Source organism: Alligator mississippiensis, chromosome 3 (genome assembly GCF_030867095.1).
Source record: "Alligator mississippiensis isolate rAllMis1 chromosome 3, rAllMis1, whole genome shotgun sequence".
NCBI classification, from domain to species: domain Eukaryota; kingdom Metazoa; phylum Chordata; order Crocodylia; family Alligatoridae; genus Alligator; species Alligator mississippiensis.
Window position 1 is genome coordinate 139,584,525 of NC_081826.1, and position 16,281 is coordinate 139,600,805.

Consider the following 16,281-nt stretch of genomic DNA (forward strand, 5'->3'; position numbering starts at 1 on the left):
CGTGCTCCTGCCACACTGCTCTGGGCCCCGCCAGTGCTGGCCCTGGGACACTGATGTGGGCCCTGTGCACCCACTCACTCCCAGTGCTCCCCAGCCCCGCAGTAGAGGCAGGGCGCAGAGCACAGCTCCGACCCCTTGCTTTGTGGCAGGGAACAAGCTGGTGCTGAGTGCAGGGAAAAGTGGCCCCTCCCCTGCCCTGTGGCCAGCGCTCCCTGCTGCAACCACTTGCAGCCCACACGGGGCTGTCCCAAGCAGGCACAGGTAGGGGCCAGGGCGGAGAGGCAGCAGATGTTTGCAGCTGGCCCAGGTTCTGGGTAGCTGCTGACAGCTACAGAGCCTGGGCTGGGGGGCAGGGGCAGCAGGGCATCCTGCCATGTACTCCCTGCCCTCATTTTGTTTTGAGCAGCCACAGGCAGCCCCACGTGGGCTGCAAGCAGCTGCAGCATGGGGCACTGGGCATGGGGCAGGCGAGGGGCTGCTTTTCCCCCCCATGCTCAGCACCAGCTTGTAACCCGACCACACAGCCAACCTGGGCTCCGCACCGGCTCCAGGCTCATCCATCAGGGCTGCACGTGGCAGCAGCTGCTGTGGCCCCCCCCACCTGCCACGCCAGGCAGCCCAGCACTACCACCTCTGGGCTGCCCAGCATGCGAGCTCCAGGCAGGTAGCAGCAGCCAACACTGCCCAACACAGCAGGCGGGGGCACTGCAGCTGCTGCTGCCATGCACAGCCCCAACAGATGAGCCTGGAGCCAACGCAGGGTTCAGGCTGGCAGCGGGAGCCAGTTACAAGCTGGTGCTGGGTGTGGGGGAAGCAGCCCCTCCCCTGCCCTGTGGCCAGCACCCCGCGTTGCAGCTGCTTGCAGCCTGCATGGCCTGTGCCTGCTCAAAACAGCCCCGTGGGCTACGAGTGGCTGCAGCAGGGAGCACTGGCCACGGGGTGGGCAAGGGGCTGCTTTTCCCCATGCTCCGCACCAGCTCCTTCCCTGCCTTCCCCCCCCCCCCCCACCCCATCTGAGGCTCCAGCCAGGGCAGCCACATGGTCCCAAGCCAGAAGCCCCTGCTGGTGCTTCCAGCTGTGGGGGCAGGGCCAGGTGGGCCCTGCTGTTGCAGAAGCCCACCAGGCTTCCCCTGGGTCCTACTGCTCCTGGTTCCTGTCATGTTTGACAGGAACCAAAGACGGAGAAATATTACTTTAAAAAAAATTTTAGGGGCCCCGCGTGCCAGATAAAATGGCCTCATTGGCTGGATCTGGCCCACGGGCCTTATTTTGCCCACCCCTGGATTATTCCAACCTTGCAGCTGCAGTCTTTGTGGGCAAACCAAAAGATTACTGTCTTATTTATCATGTCTCCATCACTTTTGGTGGTGGTTATTGGGTGTCCTTTTTCCTTCCTCTCCCACTGAGTCTGGGGAAAATGACAAGAGATTTCTGTGGTTGCCAAATGCGAAAATATATGCAACTTTTCCCCAGGAAACAGTCTTGAGTGGCAAGCCTAAGAATATGTAGATGTTTTCAAAAAGAAAGCATACCATTGAAGTAGCAATGCAGTAGTGTCTAAATAGTTTAACAGATACGCACCTTTATCAGTGAGCCAACAGCTATGGACTATATAGAGCCCTAATAGGCAAGGAAAGTGTTACTATTTTTTCTTAAAAATCACAAAAATTCTAGTTGTTGTCTCATATTATGCATCACATCTAAAAATCACACCCGCTGACACCTATAATACTTAGAGTTTGTGAACAGAGAGACAAAATATAATTCTGCATTACTTGACTTCTGTGAGCTAGCCACTCTCATAGGTTTTACTTACTGTTCATAAATCAAAAGAGTTGAATCAATGTATTTGGCACCTTGGGGTGTTTACAAAATCAGGCTCTTTATAAAAAAAAGATAGAATGCAATCTTTGTCAATCCCGACACACTGCATTGAAGTGGTATTTTCAACACAACTGCACAAAATCAATATTAATATGTCCTGGGAGTTCATTTTAATAACTACATCTTATTTTTCATCTTCAAACATCTATGGCAGCTAAGATAGTTAATAGGTTTTTTGTATAAACATTAACATCATATATCTTACTTTAAGCTACTAAAAAATTTTAAACACTGGGTGAAAATGATGAATCTTGGGATACTGATTCATGTGATCTGAAAAAGCCATCCATTTCCTGATTCACCTTCACATCCTCTAGGTAAAAAGAAATATTTTGGAACCAATCTCTTCAATCAAACTATTTTTGTGTGTGTGTTTCTCTCTCTTTCTTTTCAGCCACTTGCCTTAACTGACATCTTAAAGATAAAGAGAAAAGTTGGGGAGAGAATGAAGAACGCCTTGAGGAAACCCAGTTCCTGAACTTCTGTGAGTGGCAATAAGACGAAATGTTAATAACTGTGATCTTACATAATGGAGAAGATTGAGTGGAAATTATGAAAAGTCACAGACCGGAGACAAGTTCTTATTACACTGAAATCTAAATTAGTTTTTTGAATTTAAAAATAAGAGGGTTTGCATGTACTTTATCCACCTTATATGCCCCTGCACTCCCCCTTTCCATCTCACAGAACTGCCAAACTTTCCTATTCAGAAAAAAAAGTCTACTTATTTCAGACTAGATTCTTTCATCCTTAGGCTGTGTGTATAGAGCTGTTTAAGTTGACTCTGGCTCAGGTCTTGTCTACATGGAGATCTAACCACACAGTAACATAGGATGTGAATTTCCAAAACACTAAGGGTACCTACACACATGCTCTGACACATTGCGATTAGAAGGCATTGGAGCAGACTTGGTTAATCCAGTCTGCTAGAGTATTTTAATTAGAGTGCTCTAGCATGCTGCACCATCCTACATATTCAATGTCCCGCATTTCAAAATGGCATTGAGGTGCTTTAACTAAAGCTCATTGAACAAGCTTTAAAGTGCTCCCACAGCCATTTTGAAATATGGGACACTGGATACATCTACATGAGATGCTACCATGCAGTAGCTCATTGTTCATGTAGCTGAGACCTCACTCACATGAAGTAAGACAGTATACAAACTGGCCCATTGAAGAAAAGGAGACAAAGGACAAGTAGGAGAGTTGCCATCAGATTAAGGGAAGCAATTCTTCTCTATTTGGTACTGGTGAGGCCACAACTGGAATACAGGGTTCAGTTTTGCCCTCCCTCCACGCTCCCTACAGAAAGGATGTAGAGAAATTGGAGAGACTCCAGAAGAGGACAATGAAATAATTAGGGGGCTGGGACACATGACTTCTGAGGATAAACTGAGGGAACTGAGCTTATTTAATCTGAAGAAGAGAAGACTGACAGGGGATTCAATAGCAACCGTCAACTACCTGAAGTGGGGTTCGAAAGAGGATGGAGCTAGGCTGTTTCCAGTGGTGGCCAATGACAGAACAAGGAGCAAAGGTCTAAAGTTGCAGCAAGGGAAGTTTAGGTTAGAGGTCAGGAAGAACTCTCACCAGGAGGGTAGTAAGGCACTGAAACAGGTTACCCAGAGAGGTTGTGGAATCTCCATCCATGGAGGTTTTCAAGCCCTGGCTAGACAAAGCCCTCGCTGGGGCGATATAGTTGGGGACGATCCTGCTTTGAGCAGGGGGTGTTGACTAGATGACCTCCTGAGGTCCTTTCCAACCCTAATTTTCTTTGAATCTATGACTTCTCAATGGATGGGTGAGGACTTTCAGTGTTTAAGAGGCATGTCAGAATTGCTTCTTTTCACCTACTGGGTCTTCCTTTTCTGACCAGACAGTCTAACAATGGCAGGGTGAAATTATGTTCTTTCCCTTTCAATCATTATTTTCTCAGGTCCTTGCCGCACTTTGCTCAACTTTCTGATGTGTAAGAGCTAAATATTAATCCTCAAACCTGAATTTATCAGTCTTAGGATTGTACATATATTTATGCCTTACATTTTCCAGTTTATTTTCTGTTGTGTGAATAGAATCATGTCAAGCTGTGGATGGCCAAAGAGTTTTAACTGTGTATAGCTTTGGAGTTAGGCAATTAAAACATATCAAACCCAATCTCAGATTTCTTACTTAGTCACTAAAAGCACAATCTATAACACAGAGCACTAGCAGTGTAAGAATAGGTACCCTGTCCAGCTGTAACACGAAGCCAAACCTGCAACTATTTTACATCTTATAAGACATGCATGAATCTAGCAGTCCCATCCTTCCTGCCCATGTCTAAGATACAAAGTTAAACACCCAAAAACATTTTCCCCATACCAAAAATGCTTTGACAACTCAAGGGGCCCTGGGCTACAATACAGGAGACTCTAGATTCTGTTTTCACCTTCTCTGCTGTAAATGTCTACTCCTCTAATTACTGCATAGTATTTCATAAACCCTATTCTCTCCACCCCCATATGGCAGGCAGGTGGCATTCCCTGTATCAATACCCCCTTGTAAACAAGGTAATTGAGAGAACCTAGATCTGTAACATAAGAGAATAAGTACAGCAAATGTGAGTGAAGCTATCTTGTCTATCAATGATGCTCTAACCACTGAGAAGCACTCAGTCAGGAATAGATGTATAGGCAACTATCAATCCTCTGGATCATGGTGTATGTGGAAGAGGTCTAGTCAGGTGCCTGATGCATCCACTTGTACAGAGTCCTGCAACCGTCGCACCAAGACCTTTGACACACATGCCTAGGCAAAGTATGGAGGACTGGAGACTGCCTAAACCTACCATACCCTCTTTAGATCATGGAGACAGAATCCAAAGGCCAGACCAAGTCCAGATGTCCAGTGCCATAATAGTTGTAGCTTCTGCTAAGAAGAATTGCTGCTGACTGTCGAATGCCTAAAGCGGGGATGCATTTGTCAGGGTGATGTTCCTTAGCCTTTCTCCCCCCAAGGAGTACCCACAAGGCAGGGGGACCTAGGGTTTTGAGGCACCCCATACTCTGCAGGTTGGAATATTGTGGTATTTTATAGGAGCTACTCTGCCACAGGTAGCTCTGCCACGATGGCACCAAACCCTCCAGTCATATACAGTTTACAGTCATACCCAGGGCCATGTTTGTATATGCACACACATATAATAACATACATATGTATGTACATATACATATATGGGAGGGTATGTATTTATGTCTCTTTATTAGTTTGAGGAATTTTGAAGTACAATAATTGTTGAAATGATTTCAGATTCCAAAATACTATATTCAGAAAGAATCTGGATATTGCATTAATATTTATTTTCTATTGTGGTATATTTATGGTGTATATTTTGGATAATAAAAACTGTTCCCTAAAAAATATGGTATGGAACTTGATTGTAGAGTTTTAGCTGGATAGAGATTGTGTCTGTGTGTCCAAAGAAGGACATCCTATCTGTATAAGGTTTAGAAAGTCAAGAATTTGATTCTGGAAACTTGTTTTTCCAGGAAGCAAGCTTCATTCTTCAAGGTGTGGCATGAGAATATGTTTGAGGGCATATTGGTTAAATAGGCTTGTCTGCTTAAGTAGGCCAGCTCAGTCAAGATTAACAGTAGCTTTGATTTAATAAGTCTTGTGTGAGCTTCCCCATCCCATACTTGCCACCATACTTTGAACTTGTGATCACTGCAAAGCAACTGAGAACAAAGCCACAGAGACTATAACAGTGGTTTTCAACCTGTGGTTCGTGGATCCCTGGGGATCCACAGACTATGTTTAACAGGTCCACAAAAGATTATTATGATCAATCAAAAGTATGTGAATATCCACACTTACAATTCAAAAGGGGTCTACACCTCCAATCAAAGTTTCCAAGGGGGTCCACACCTCCATTTAGAATTGTTTAGGGGTGCACACATGAAAAAAGGTTGAAAACCACGCTCTGTTAAGGAAATCCCCACCTAAGATCATGCTGGAGACATGCTGACAGGACAGGATGTGCACTAAACTTACCCTGATGATGTGTCACAAATACACAGAAGACTTTTCACCTTGGCAATTAAGCTTGATGCCTTTCACCAGCACTAAATCTACACAATTTTTTAAAAAGTTGAAGTTCATCAGTATATTGAAGCAGAAATGCAAATGAGCTAATTAAATAGCTTGCATACAATGTCACATATGGAGTAGCACAAAATTTGGCAGCTGTGGACAGAATGGGGTCAAGAAAATTCTAGGCAGAAGCTCTATAGAAGAAAAGTAACACAATAGCTTTAGGGGTTATACTATGTTCCTTGTTCTACTAATATTTCCTGTTGATCAAAAGAAGTTTACTAATTCTATGACCATCCATAGTTGTTCCTAAAGAAGCAAAAAAAAAAAAAAAACCCCAAAAAACCAAACCCACCCGGATTCTCAACAATAAAGACAGCAGATCAACATAAACAACATAATGTCTGTACCTTAACATCAAAACAAACTGCTTAGCTCCCTAAACTTCCTTGAAAACAGAAAGGCTATCCAGCATGCCCTAAAAGTAAAAATACAGGACTGTTTTCAGTAAAAGAGGGAAAGAATTTTAAAGTCAAGGAGAAAAATCTTCCTGCAGATTCCCACTCACACACTCCACTAATCAGAGATACACACTCCAGTGATTGCAGCTGCAGAGATACTCGTCATAAAGGAATACAAGTCTCATGTACATTGGTACCAAGTAATTTAGAAACCCAAAGTTCAAATGCTTTTAGAACACTAAAAAGCCATCAGTGCAAATCGCAGTTAGATGGCTTAGGGATGATCCTGTCTTGGGTAGCTGGACTAAACCTCCTGAGATCCCTTCTAGTCCTATTTTCCTCTAATTTTATTAAGTGCTTATGTCTTGCACTCATAGCACTTAGCACAAACTCTGTTACATTGTGCACTGCCTTTGATTCCTGAGTGAATTTTAGGTATGTGCCTTGTAGAATACATTGTGCAAACCTATTCTCCAAGTGACAATAGCATGGATTCTGATAGTTAGAGTTGCCTTAGGAAACATTTCTGGCTATCTCCTGAGCAGGTACACGTGAAAAAAGCAGTCCCAGTTGCCCTGCAACGTAGGTAAATACTAATATCCTCCTTTTGCAGACAGTAAAAAGAAGGTAGAGAAGGAGAAACATTAGCAATGGCCTTCAGATTAAGCCTACTGCATGGATGAACCTACCATGCAAAAATTCAATGAAACAACGAAATAAGGAGCAAACCTAAAAAAGAAAAAGGTTTTCTGTAGATTAAAGGCTGAGTTCTGTTCCACCTATTGAGCACTCAGGCTGTGCTCCTAAGCTAGATGGAGATCACTAGCACCAGTTTGCAATGCTTGTTATCTATAGAGGTCCTTATAATTTCATTAAAGTGGTTAGAATAAGAATCTTAAAACACAAAAAAGACCATAATATACAAATGAAAACCTTATTTTTTAATGCTAGCATTGACTTTTTCTGTACTAAATTCATTTTCTTAGATGTATGGAGCAAGCTTTTTTGGGTCAGTGACTGACATTTGCTTTCTCCGATGAGAGCAGCACAAAGCAAAGATTTGTTCTAGCCATTTATTTGCTGTGCGAGCAGATGCTTCAGCCCATTTCATTTTTTTCAGATTAAAATGGTGCAGGGATAAAGAAGAATATCCCTCACCCAACTTTTTCATATATGGGAGCTAAACTTACATGACTACACTCATATTTAGTAGGGCTGTGCAAAATGGCACTTGTCTTGAGTTTCGACCAAACCGTGTTCTGTCTCGCATTTCATTTTGATTTGAAACAGCTGTTACATTTTGCTTTGTTGAAACCATGAGGCTGTTTCGATTTCTCACTAGATCAGACTTCCCACCCCCAGCCCAATCGCAGCACTGGGGAGACAGTTCCCTTCCCCTGCACTGTTATCGGCTTCCCGCAGCCTGCAGGGAAGACAGGGAGAGCCAGGGCTGCACTCTCAGCTGCTGTGGGAAGTGAGTGCAGCCCTGGTTCTCCCCTGTCTCTCACCACCTTGCTGCTAGCTGCTTTGAAACTCGAAACATTTCAAAACTTTTGAAACGTTTTGACTAGCCTCGTTTTGTTTCAAGGCTCTTTTGAAACCCTTCATTTCAATTCCATTTCACTGTTTCAAGCTCGAAATGAGTCGAAGTAATGTTGAATCGAAACAGCCAGCAAAATTTCGCACAGCCCTAATATTTAGGCCTATCCTTACAGAGTTGAAGAGTGTGTATGAGCTGAGGAGTTCCAGTTCAGAGGTCAAGTGATCTACTTGGGTACCTAAACAACAGCTGTGCTCCAAGATAGCCTCAAGCATAGACATTGGCAGGCAGCCCAAAGCAGGGAGGTGTGGGGAGGAGCTGGTCCAGCTGGGTCCCCAGGCCTTCAGAGTCATTATCTGAGTGGAAGGGGAGACCTTCCAGGTGAGCAGGGCTATAAAGGCAGGTCCTTCTCATCCACTCACACATATCAACTCCTAGAAAGGAGTCAACACAGCCATTAGAGCATGCTCAAAAGATGTTCCCAAAGTACAGTACTGAAAAGCCTAAGTTATGTTCCTACGCAAAGACACAGATATATGGTATGACAATGCAACTATGACTTGTCAGCTCCAGAAGTGGGCAGAATTGTGACCAGTGAAATCCCTGAAGCCTGGGATTGCTAGACTCCTTTCTTCCTCATACCTCTGCCAGGTTTTTGACATACAAGTGAAGTTCAGCATAGTGACTGGATCTCTTGAGTGTATTTTAAGAACTATTTCCTGTCCTTACAGTGGCAAGACATTGACCGTGCCCTCATCCCCCTGATTTACATAAGACAAGTTAGGGTGTTTTAATGTTTTGGGCATTGTACCTGGTAGTTGTGTAAGAGAGCTGTTGACAAAGTTTTTTTTTTAAGAATAGGTTGGACAAATGCCTGTCTGGGATGATTTAGACAGGGATTATCCTGCCTTGAGCAGGGAGTTAGACTAGAGCTTCCTGAGGTCTCTTCCAGCTCGGCCTTGCTAGGATCCTATAATTATCTGAGGTAGAAGAGAGTGCAAACTAGATGAGGACACTTCTGTTTGTACTGTCCACTTTAGTACATTATTGCAGCTAACCTTTTATATGAATTGACAAAACACTGGTGGCAGTTTAGTTTTATTTCATAGCAGCTGAGCAAATAAGTGCACTGTAACTTCCAAAATTTTTATTCACAGTGTTCAGGCTAACACTCCCCAAATCAGCAGGCAGATGGAGTTGTAGTCGAAAATGTACATACACAGATTATCAAAGAGACCAGTGCACTCCAAATTCCAAAAGAACTTTTCTTCTTTGACACAAAGTACTGGTTAGGGCAATTTCCCTTCTATACACCTCAAGATTTCTTCATTTTGAAATATTTAAATCAGTAGCAAAGCTTCCACTGATTTCAAGAAGCATTAGAAAAGTTTTTATTTCTCTGACATATCTGAATTACTTGTATTCAGAGAAAGTGTGAAATCTACACCCCACTGAAGTTGACAGGGAAACTCCCATTGACTACCATGGGGCCAGGATTTCACAACAGATATTTAAGGATGTGGGCACATTTACTATGGAGTAAATTGAGTATTCTGTAATAAAACTAGAGCAGGCATACATTAGTACAGAGCTGTGCATTGTAATTTATTCCACTCTAGGTGCATCTACACATGCACTTTACTGCAAGTTGACTAATTAGATCTGTAGTAATGTGTTACTGTCAGCACATGTGCTGGTATTAGGGCACAGTAAGTTAATTAACTCCATTGAAGAATAATACTGACAGGACAGTACTATCCCATGGTGGAGTAATTACCTGTGCTGAAATGCACATGTAAACAGTGACAGGGACTGGGTGGGGCAGAAGGGTGGCTAAAGTGCAGTGGCTGCCTGCTGCCGAGCCCTGCACTTTAGTACCTTCATGCCCCAGTCAGTAGGGCCGTGCGAAATTGCTATGTTTTGTTTTGGTTTTGGATTCAGCCATTTCAGAGGGACAGCTATTTGTTTCGGTGTTTCGGATCACTGTTCCATTTCGATTTGGCTGAATCTATTCTGGAGTTTTGACACTGCTTCGGCTCCGATTCAGAGATTTGGATTGGCCGGGGAGAAGCAGGTACAGTCTGGCATCTGCAGATTCTCCCATGGCTCCTCTGGCTGTGCCTGCCTTTCCCTCGGTGGGGGGAGCTGCAGGAGAAGCCCCATGGCTACCCTGCTCGGCCCTATCCTTCGCCTGGCCCCAGCCTCCTGGCACTTAGAAAAAAAACCAAAAAGAAGCCCCACACTCACCAGCTGTAGCAGCAGCAATCAGGGCCTCTGGGGGCTTGTGGCAGAGCGCCCCCCCCCCACACACACACACACACAGCGCGGGGCAGTAGGGGACAGCAGGGATCACCCCCCCTACCCCCTCACCCCCCCTGCCTGGCACCTACATGGCAGCTGCCCCGTGGAAGTTTATCACATTGTCTTAATGGCATGTGTAGATACACACACTGAAGAGCTGCCCCTCAGGAAGTAAAGGATAATAATACACAGTGTTATTTCCACAAGTCTACTGGCTGTGTGCCTACTCCCCTAGTCTCTTCCATCCTAGGTATTTGTTTCCTCAATGCAAATGGTTTCCTTTGATATCCACTGGCCAAGTTCTGTAATAAACAGCCAGTCTGGCAAAGCTTGTTGTGTGTCCACTCCCTGTTCTGGAGTAAGTTATTCCTGAGCAGTCATGTCATGTGTCTACACCCTCATACAGCTCTCGAGGTTGCCCGAGATGCAGAGCAATGTGAGGGAACATGCTAGAAATTGTCTGCAGCGTGCTTACCTAAAGTCTGTAGTCTTGGCCCGTCATTTTCATTAACACTTCATTCACTCACAGCATTTTAGACAAGGCATTTTAAAAATAACTGATCTGCTCAGGACAGTTCATTAACTGTTGTCTTGTAAGCCATCTTGTAAAATAGGAATAATTATACGAACCTCCTTTGTCCGGCATTCAAGCTCTTACTGATAAAAGTCATTGTTTAAGAGGTGGATATTATTAGTATTCATTGAATCATAGTCTGAAGGGGTGAAATGGACCTTAAGGGTCATTGTGGCAGGTCCAAGCCCCAGGGGCAGCTGTGATGCCCCGTGGTGTCCATGCAACTCCTGCCCAGCTCTGACCCTGATATTGCCCTCCCTCCATTGCTCACCCACCACACCCTGATCTTGTTAAAGGCTGAATAAGGGAGGCTGCCCACGGGCCTTAAAACAAACCCGTCCTGCTAAATCTGCAGCAGGGTTCCCCTGGATCCCACTAGTCTCAACTAAGCCCTCAGGCTCAATAAGCCATCTCAGGCTGACCATGCCTCTGCAAGTAATCTGTAGCCTTAAGGACTAATTGTGTGGCTCTGTTCTGCTCCTACACAATGCCCCAAGCCTCACAGGTGTTATTGTACCATCATACTCTATTGTAGGGGGTCTCAGCCTTGTTGGCCTCCTCCCCTCTTGCTCTCGCTGGACCCTTTTAGCACAGGCCTATGCTGCCAGACCTGGCTTCTAGGCTCCAGCCTCCTTAACTGCAGGTCCCAGCAATATCCCCCTGGACCTGTGGCCCCTCCTGGGCCCCTGGACCCTCATCATCTCCCCAGGCAACTCCTTCCTGAGCTCTTGGACCTTCAGTGCCTCCCCAGACAGCTCCTCCCTGAGCTCCTAGACCCTTGGTGTCTCCCCAGGCAGCTCCTGGGCTATTAGTCCTCTAAGTATGCCTTGAGCCACCCTCAGTAGGGCTCAAAGCTAAACCTCGAGGGCAACCTAAATACAAAGCATCTCAACCCTCTGGCAGGCACCCCCAACTTTCTCTAGATTAAACACAAAATAAGGCCACTTGCCTGTATCAAAAGCCCCTCTCTGTTCTAGGTAACTTCCCCTGTTCCCAGGTCAGCAGTTTCTTACCCAGTTTCACTCTGTTCAGGATCTTTGCTGTTCTACTGCCAGGAGCTCCTACCTTCAAGGCTCTCTGGGCTGGACTGCCTGACTGACTCAGGCATTGGGCTCATATGGCTCAAGCCCAGTCCCCTTCCAGTCAGGTGAGTCCTTAATCAGCCCCCTTTGCCACCTGCAAGCCCCTTGCAGGCTGCTTGTCCTCTTAAAGGAACAGAAGCAACCCAGTGCCCTGTCACAGTCATATACTTCAACCTCCTACATAGATGTAGGATGCATTATCCCTAACCTTCCCAGAGAGATGCTCATCCAGCTCTTTCTTGGACCTCTCCAATGAAGAGGATGCCACAACTTCCCTATGTAGTTCATGTCATGTATTATCAGCAGTTGTCATAGTAGTAACAAAGCTCACACTCACACTCGTATGTAGTGTCTTCTTTAAGTAGACTTTAATTTTTAAATGGATATAGTGTGAACTTGCACCTGTTTAAGACTAATCTAATGTGCAATAAAGCATCACCATCTATACACGTACAGGATTTACTATACATTAAATTAGTCTAATGCGCTGTTTGCTAGTGCCAACACACACAAGTACTAGATAAATGGCAGATTGGTTAATGCTCCATAGTGCACGTGTAGACACTGACTGGGAGGAATTTGCCCCTGGTCAGCCCAGGCAGCAGGAGGCCTGCTGCTGCCTGGCTAAGCCCTGATGTGGGGGAAACTGTGCCAGCTGCAGGTGCAGCTGTCTCCCCACCACATGAGATTGAGACATTCCCAATCCCCATGTGGCTAGGAGACCTGTACCAGCTGCAAGGACAGCTGTCTCTCTGCCACATGGGGACTGGGACAGGAACCTGATCCCCACGTGGCGAGGAAGACAGCTGCCCCTGAGGCCGGCACAGCTCTCCCCACCTGGTGGAGATCAGGACTGGCCCCTGTGCCCCCTGCCAGCTACCGGGGCTGGCACCAAGGGGAACCTGGAGCTCTCCCTGGCTGCTGCAGGGGGGCAGAGCAGGATAGGAGCAAACCTGGATTGGGTTGTTCCTGTCAGGCTCAATTTACTCCCAGCAGGGGTGCACATGTTGATGTGCACCAGGGAGTGCTTTAATGAGCCTGAATTTTCTGCACAGGAAATTCAGCTGCATTAATTGCATATGTAGATGCACCCAGTGGGTGTGTCTACACAATACATTTACTGTGCATTTGATTAAATAGCTGCACAGTAAATGTCTTGGCATCTACACATGCACCCCTTTTAGGCTGGAGTAAACTAATTTACTCCGCGGCAGGATAGTACTTGTAAAAGCAAGTACTGTCCTGCTGTGCAGTAAACAACTCCACAGCAGCACACATGTAGACACTGGAGGGGCTGGCTGGGGCACAAGGTTGCTTCAGTGTGGGGGATGCCTGCCTGCTAGCCCCGTACTGAAGCTCCTTTATACACCAGTTAGGCCCTCCACAGCATGTTGAGCCAGGGGGAGCAGTCCCAATCTAGCAGGCTGACCCCCAGGGCCCCCTGCCAGCCAGGGCTCATGACCCAGCTCCATAAGCTATGCAGGAATATAAGCTCCAGAGCTAATTGTTCCTGGGTGCCCATTCAAACAATGCACACAGGAGCAAAAAACTCCAAAGCAATAAGATCCAGAGTTTATTCATGTGCAGTAATAGCACATGTAGACGCTCCCAGTTAATCACTGGTTAAGCAGCCCATATATACTTCTTTAAGCAGAAACTAATGAAACAAAGGCTCAAATGCTATTCCACCTACTAGGTGCTACTGTAATATGAATAAAATAAAAATAGTGTTTATATGCAACAGGCAGGAACACATTATAATTTCTTGGAACACTGTTAAAACGTATCACCTCAGATGTAATTTGAAAAAAAAATTTCAAAGGATCTCTGATACTATGAAGACAGATGAGGTTCTCAAATGGTTAGAACATCCAGGATTTAAGAATGGACTGTCTAACCAGGTCTAATTAAAAAGTCATTAAGTATACATTCTGTTTCCCAGAAATGTATTACCTGACAAGCACATGCCATGCCCTTTCTCTCCACTTTATTTCTCCCCCCCCCCAGCATCTCTATCACCTGCATCCCTTGTAACTGAAATTAAAGTATTAGAGAAATCAACAAGTTTTAGTGATTTTTTGGAGTATGGTTATAAATGAAAATACAGCTGACTAAATTCTGTGGAAAGTGTAATCCGTTATGTTACAGAAATCGCTCAGCATTGAATACAGCTGGATTTGATGATACTAGGCATTGCTTGTTATAGAATCAATACTGCTGGCCTCCAGGAAGGGTAAATGAAGGAAGACTGATGGCTTGTGGGTGCAAGCCAGTCTGGGTCATCAGAAGCTAATAGGGAATGTTTTGACTTGCCAATGGCATTACTATTTCAGTGCCAAAAAGCAGGTCCAGATGCCAAATAACTGTCCCTAATTTTATTCTGAAAACAGCCTAGGTCTTTTGCCTCTAACTCTTGATTACTTTGGTACAGCAGAAAAAGGTTGTTTTATGTAAATGTTTCACTCAAAACATTTTCTGAGAGAGAAATGAAAAAAAAAGATGTACTGGCTTGAATTTTTAAAAGTGCTCAGTACTGGCTTGACTTAACTCTCATTGACTTCAATAGCACCACAGTTATACCAGTAAAAATCTACTTATTGTGTATTTCTTTCATGTTTGTTCAATACCAAATGAGCTCAGATCAAAGTTGCATCCGGAGAAAACCCAAATTTTGTGGTGCCAGTGCTGGTATTTATATCCCTCCAAACAGGCATCATTGTTTGTGTAACACTAAAAGTTAGCCGGGTGCTCTACCTTTCTGCATGTAAACAAGATTCACTCCCCAAAGATCTCTTAACACTGTCCACGCATCTGCCACTAATGACGCACGAGACGCATTGGCAGTGCAGTTGCTGCAGATCCACTTTCTGAAATTAAACTCTACATATTGTATGACAGACAGATAACAGGCTCCACATCCTGAAGCAGAAAGCTAGTGAATTACTTTCTACCCAGAAACCCATCATTTTAAGTTCCTTCAACATTCCTTAGTCCTGTCTGCAAAAAAACAAGACCTAGAACTCTATAAATCAAACTCAACTCCATAATATAAATATGAGAACGAAGTGAGAGAAGTGAAAAACATTTATCCCACCTGCCCCCAACTAAGGGGACTCCTGTTTTACAGTTTAAAAAGGAATGTCCTCATATAGTGCAGCATTATACAACATTCACAAGCATGGTACCTCAGGCCATTCAAGAAGTTACCTCAAGACGGATATCTTGGGACAAATAAACTGAAATAAAAAATCAGGGAAGACTCAAAAAAGCACATGAAGAAAAATAACAAACTAGAGATGAAAGAGATGTGAAGGGAAGTGCCCAGGAGATCAACACCACCTGGATCCTGCAATGTAATAATGAAGATGAATCCCCTTTCTCAGGGCACTGCATGGAGTCTACCTCTCTGCTATTGCTTTTCTTAACACCAAAAGCAGCCACACTATCCCTTGAGAAAAGCTGTAGTACGTCCTCATGTTTTTAACAAAAGCGCGTTTATGATTGAGCTATTCAGAAATGGAACTTCTGCCCTACAGAAAATCCCATCATTAGTTTTTAGCCTGAATTAGGATTTGAAAAATATTTTTTGTCAGAATATAAACTCTGGAAACATTCAATTCAGAAACACCAAAAGGAAAACTTCCTTCAGAACAGAAGCTGTCAAACAGCCAGGGATAGTTTCCCTGCTCACAGCCCCATAGTTCTTTCTTTTAGCTGCTAACACAAAAACTCTCTCTCTAGAGGTTGAAGGCAGATGTAACTATAAACTGCTTGGAAGAGCACATCAGTTGTTTTAACTGCTACATATGTAAAATCCTATATCACTATAAATGACCTTAACTGCTATTACTTTAAACCTGAACAAGAATTTAAAGTTGTAGCAGTTTTGCTCGATTCATAGTAGCATAGGAGTGGATAAACATAACGGTCATTACTGGAACAGCCTATATCAGTATACTTTAATGCTGGTGTAGGGTTTATGTCTGTTCACATTCTAGGCTTCCCTAAAGGCTACACACCAGTGATTGTTTAGCTCCATGTTAATGCTTCCTTTTCTATTTGCTTTGGCACATTGTCTCCTTCTGCACCTGATCTGGCTATAATCCACCCAAACACACCTCTCGTCCCAAACAATATGCCACATGGGGCCAGGAAGAAATTTTTTCCCCCTCCTGTTGCTACAGGTGTCAGGGTTGTTTTTTTTTCACTTCCCTCAGAGGCATTGGGTGTTGGATGCATCCAAGGCTGAGGATTTTAACAGGTATGCCAGTATTCCTGATGGAACTAAAACCCAGAGGATCCTGGCTAGACAGTCTTACCCCTCTGGTCAGGGTCAGACAAATTGCCATATTTGAGATCAAGAAGGAA

General features: G+C 44.5%; 1 long non-coding RNA gene and 1 other non-coding gene across 6 annotated transcripts in view; both read left to right on the forward strand.

Annotated features, from left to right (window-relative positions):
• LOC109284038 (uncharacterized) overlaps nucleotides 1–16,281 on the forward strand; it is a 56,103-nt gene that overhangs the window by 3,830 nt on the left and 35,992 nt on the right. For all 5 annotated transcript variants that reach the window (XR_009460885.1, XR_009460882.1, XR_009460883.1 and 2 more), the window contains exon 2: nucleotides 2,279–2,368. This is a non-coding gene — a long non-coding RNA (uncharacterized LOC109284038). The remainder of the gene's footprint in view (nucleotides 1–2,278; nucleotides 2,369–16,281) is intronic.
• Nucleotides 2,119–2,187, forward strand: LOC132249702 (small nucleolar RNA SNORD123). The gene has a single exon (XR_009461268.1). It is a non-coding gene; the product is annotated as a small nucleolar RNA SNORD123 (small nucleolar RNA).